Raw genomic sequence first — 5,424 nt, forward strand, 5'->3', positions numbered from 1 at the left:
TTTCTAGTTTTGCTTTTATTGTCTGTGCTTTTGAGGTATCATTCAAAGTATATTTGCCCAGACCAATGTTGTCAAGCATTTCCTCAGTGTTTTCTTCTAGGACTTTCATAGTTTCAGGTCTTATATTTAAATCAGTAATCAATTTTGATTTGATTTTATTATATGGTGGGAAATAGGGGTATCTCCTATCTCCCACCATATAAAATGGATAAGGATATCGATTCTGCATATAGACATCCAGGTTTTCTTTATGGAAGAGACAGTCCTTTTCCCAATGTATGTTATTTGTACCTTTGTCAAAATGAGTTGGGTTGGCTATAAATGTGTGGATTTATGTCTGGCATTGGTATATCTGTTTTTTTGTTTTGTTTTGGTTTTACCAGTATAATGTTGTCTTGGTTACTACAGTTTTGTCACAAAATACTTTTATCTTGACTTCTTTTTCAGATGATTCACTGTTCATGTGTGGAAATACTACTGATATTTATATGTTAAATTTGTATTTTACAATGTACTGAATTCATTTATCAGTTCTAACAGTTTTTTTTGTTAGTCTAGGTTTTTCTTAGAAAAAGATCATGATATCTGTAATTGAGGCTAATCTGACTTCTTCCTTTCTAATTTGGATGCCTTTTATTTCTTTCTCTTACTGAATTGCTCTGGCCAGGACTTTCAGTGTTATGTTGGATAAAAGTGGTGAAAGTGGGGCATCCTTGTCTTATTTCAGATATTAGAGGAAAAGCTTTCAAATTTTCCCTGTTCAGTCCAGTGCTTGCTATGGGTTTGTCTTATGTGGTCTTTATGATGTTGAGGTATGTTTCTTCTATGCCCAGTTTGCTGAGGCTTTTTCTCATAAGGCAATGTTGACTTTTATCAAGTGCTTTTTCAGCATCTCTCAACAGAATGTTGTTTTGTTTTGTTTTGTTTCTGAGACAGATTCTTGCCCACGCCAGAGTGCAGTGGCACGATCTTGGCTCATGGCAACTTCCGCCTCCTGGGTTCAAGCAACTCTCTTGCCTCAGCCTCCCGAGTAGCTGGGATTACAGGTGCGTGCCACCATGCCCAGCTAATTTTTGTATTTTCAGTAGAGGCGGGGTTTCACCATGTTGGGCAGGCTGGTCTCGAACTCCTGAACTCATGATCTGCCCACCTCGGCCTCCCAAAGTGCTAGGATTACAGGCATAAGCCACCACATCCGGCCGATCATATGGTTTTTGTTCTTGGTTCTTGTATTAGTCCGTTTTCATGCTGCTAATAAAAATACACCTGAGACTGGGCAATTTACAGAAGAAAGAGATTTAACGGACTTACAGTTCGATGTGGCTGGGGAGGCTTTGCAATCACGGCGGAAGGTGAAAGGTGTGTCTCACATGATGACAGACAAGAGAAGAGATATTTTGCCGGGAAATCCCTGTTTTTAAAACCATCAGATTTCATAAGACTTATTCACTGTCACTAGAACAGCACAGGAAAGACCCACCCCCATGATTCAATCACCTCTCACCAGGTTCTTCCCAGGACACATGGGAATTGTGGGAGTCAAAATTAAAAATGAGATTTGGATGGTGACACAGCCAAACCAATCTTTTTGCCCATGGCCGCTTCCAAATGTCATGTCCTCAAATTTCAAAACCAACCATGCCTTCCCAACAGTCCCCCAAAGTCTTAACTCATTTCAGCCTTAAGTCAAAAGTCCACAATCCAAAGTCTCATCTCAGACAAAGCAAGTCCCTTCCACCTATGAGCCTGTAAAATCAAAAATAAATTAGTTACTTCCAAGATGCAATGTGGCTACAGGCATTGGGTAAATACCATCCATTCTAAATGAGAGAAATTGGCCAAAACAAACGGGCTACAAGCCCCATGCAAGTCTGAAATCCAGTGGGGCAGTCTAATCTTAAAGCTTCAAAATGCTTTCCATTGACTCCATGTCTCACATTTAGGTCACGTTGATGCAAGAGGTGGGTTTCCATGGTCTTGGGCCACTCTGCCCTGTGGCTTTTCAGCTGGCTGCTTTCAAGGGCTGTCATTGAGTGTTGCGACTTTTCCAGGCACGTGGTGCAAGCTGTCAGTGGATCTGCAGTTCTGGGGTTTGGAGGACAGTGGCTCTCTTCTCACAGTTCCACTAGGTGGCGCCCCAGTAGGGACTCTGTGGAGAGGCTCCAATCCCACATTTCCCTTCTGCACTGCCCTAGCAGAGGTTCTCCACCAGAGCCCCCCAACCCACAGTAAACTTCTGGCTGGACATCCAGGTGTTTCCATACATCCTCTGAAATCTAGGTGGAGGTTCCCAAACCTCAATTCTTGATGTCTGTGCACACGCAGGCTCAACACCATGTGGAAGCTGCCATGGCTCTGAAGTCACAGCCCAAACTCTATGTTGACCCCTTTCAGCCATGGCTGGAGCAGCTGGGACACAGGGCCCAAATTCCTAGGCTGCACAGAGCATGGAGACCTGGGCCCAGCCACCTTTTTCCCCTAGGCCTCCAGGCCTGCGATGGGAGGGGCTGCCATGAAGACCTCTGACATGCCCTGGAGACATTTTCCCCATTGTTTCAGGGATTAACATTCAACTCCTCATTAGTTATGCAAATTTCTGCAGCTGGCTTGAATTTCTCCTCAGAAAATGGGATTTTCTTTTCTGTCACATTCTCAGGCTGCAAATGCTCTGAACTGTTATGCTCTGCTTCCCTTATAAAACTGAAAGCCTTTAACAGCACCCATGTCCCCTCTTGAATACTGCTGCTTAGAAATTTCTGCCAGATACCTTCAATCATCTCTCTCAGGTTCAAAGTTCCACAAATGTCTAGGGCAGGGGCAAAATGCTGCCAGTCTCTTTGCTAAAACATAACAAGAGCCACCTTTGTTCCAGTTCCCAACAAATTTCTCATTTCCATCTGAACACCACTTCAGACTGGACTTTATTCTCCATATTGCTATCAGCATTTCGGGCAAAGCCATTCAATAAGTCTCTAGGAAGTTCCAAACTTTCCGACATCTTCCTGTCTTCTTCCGAGGTCTCCACACTGTTGCAACCCCTGCCTGTTACCCAATTCCAAAGTCACTTCCATATTTTTGGGTATTTACAGCAGCATCCCATTCAGTGGGTACCAATTTACTGTATTAGTCCATTTTCATGCTGCTGATAAAGACATACCTGCAAGTTGGCAATTTACAGAATAAAGACATTTAATGGACTCACAGTTCCACGTGGCTGGGGAGGCCTCAAAATCATGGCGGAATGTGAAAAGCACGTCTTACATGGTGGTAGACAAAAGAAGAGAGCTTGTGCAGGGAAACTCCTGTTTTAAAAACCATCAGATCTCATGAGACTTACTATCATGAGAACAGTACAGGAAAGACTTACCCCCAAGATTCAATCACCTCCCACCAGGTTCCTCCCATGACCCATGGGAATTGTGGGAGTTACATTTCAAGATGAGATTTTGGTAGTGATATGGTTTGGCTGTGTCCCCACCCAAATCTCATGTTAAATTTCCACATGTTGTGGGAGGGACCCAGTGGGAGGTAATTGAATCATGGGGGCAAGTCTTTCCCATGCTGTTCTCATGATGGTGGGTGAGTCTTACAAGATCTGATGATTTTAAAAAGTGGAGTTCCAGAAACAAAACAAAAAAGCACTATTCAAACAAAAAATTAACAAAAAAAAAAAACCCAAACTAAACAAGATTACTCTCTCCCTCACCCCTTCCCCCACTTGGTGGACCGCAGTTTATAGTTGAATTTATTTTGTGGTTACCTCAGAATACAAATAAAAGTTTAAATTACAAATCATAGTCCTCCACAGGTGATCTGAACACATCAGTTCTTTTCAGCAGTGTGTTCCAGGAAGTCTAATATAGCCACAGCCTACTACAGAGTATTCCTTAAGGGTAGGGCACAGGACGGGTTAATTAAGGTCACTTAAATCTTCATCTTTTATAGCAGATCAGAACCTAGATGGCTGACTTTTTATGCAGGACTTCTGATAAGAATCCAGAAGAGCTGGTTTCAAGGTTCACATCGACACTTAATAATTGTAACCTTCTTAACAAGAAGTTGTGATCCACATGAAGTCCACAATGAGTGCAGCAAATCTGAGGTGGTCAACCCTTACGAAGGCTAGTATCTGCACATAAAATGGTTTTGAAATGACCATTGGCTGCAGGTTTGGTTTGGTATTTGCAGAGTAAATATGAAGGAACACTGTTGAAACTAGTTCACATATTTATATAACAATGAAAATTCTCCTAAATCCAATATGCATAACGCAGCCATGACACTTTAACTTCCACAGTGAAATAGGGCCAGTCGTGAAATCGACTGATCTGCATCTCTGTATATAGATCCAGCAGAGATCAGACTTTGAATGGCTGTTCGTGGTGGTTAGGTGTACTCTAGTTATCCCAGAAGGGTTAGCAAAGGCCATTCCTTAATTGTATTGTGAGTGGCTCCTTTTCTGATTTTCAGGCACAGCATAGTGGCCCTCTAGCTGAAGTTTAAGGACCTGGTTTTTTGAAACCTCATCCTTACCTCTATTTTTGTCTTATTACTTCAAATCCATTTCTTTATCCTTCCGGCTTTCTACATGCTTGGCTGTTGACTGCAGGGATGGGAACTGTGTATCACTGCAAATTTCTGGTGGTCCTTGTGGTGTTTTCCTTGTTGTGGTTAACCTGGCCCTAGGGGGCCTACACACAACAGTAGTCATTGCCAGTTCTGGGGTTTCTGTAACAATTACTGGAGCAGGAGGTGCTTGTACTGGAGCTGTTTTATTCCAGGGACCTGAAGATTTTTCTATACCACCACCATCTCCACCTTCTTTCCAGTTATCACCTGGACCTTGTCTCTTCATTATCTTCTTCCTTTTCACTTATTTGCATTGCCTGAACCCTGCGGCCGCTGTAATCAACCTTTTTGCTCCAATCCTTTCCATTCATCTTCGTCCTTCTTCACAGCCTTGGTGGCGGCCCCTGGGTCCACAGCCCCCGCGGTCGCTGTGCTGCCTTGGCCCAGCCGGGTTCCCGCTCGCTCCCCGCCGTCCGCTACACCCCCGGCGGCTCCACTGCTCCCGCCGCCCTGCCGGCGGCGCCCTCAGAACTCGCCGCCTGGTTGCTCGGCTCCTTCTTCTTCTCCTTGTCCCAGTTGGCAAAGAAGTTGTGCAGGCTCCGCTCGTCTATCGCGGCCATGGCCTCGGCCTCCTGGACCCGGATGGGTGGAGCCGGTGGCGGGCGCGGCCCGCGGGGCTCCTAGCTCGGGTGGAGGCCGGCTCTGCGCTCACGCTGCGGGCAGCCGCGACGCCTCAGCCCCGCGGGGTCTCCGCGGAGTGCGCGGCGGGGCGGGCGGCTCCCTCTGTGTGCTGGCTAGCGATTTTTGTTCTACATTAAGGCCTTTTTGCTTTAACCTTAAATAAGTTCTTTGACA

At 45.0% G+C, this 5,424-nt stretch overlaps 1 pseudogene; it reads right to left on the minus strand.

Moving 5' to 3' along the window:
• Nucleotides 1–1,083: 1,083 nt before the first annotated feature.
• Nucleotides 1,084–5,213, minus strand: LOC102133623 (protein CDV3 homolog pseudogene; annotated as a pseudogene).
• Nucleotides 5,214–5,424: the final 211 nt, after the last annotated feature.

This window comes from Macaca fascicularis, chromosome 2 (assembly GCF_037993035.2).
Source record: "Macaca fascicularis isolate 582-1 chromosome 2, T2T-MFA8v1.1".
Classification (NCBI taxonomy): Eukaryota; Metazoa; Chordata; class Mammalia; order Primates; family Cercopithecidae; genus Macaca; species Macaca fascicularis.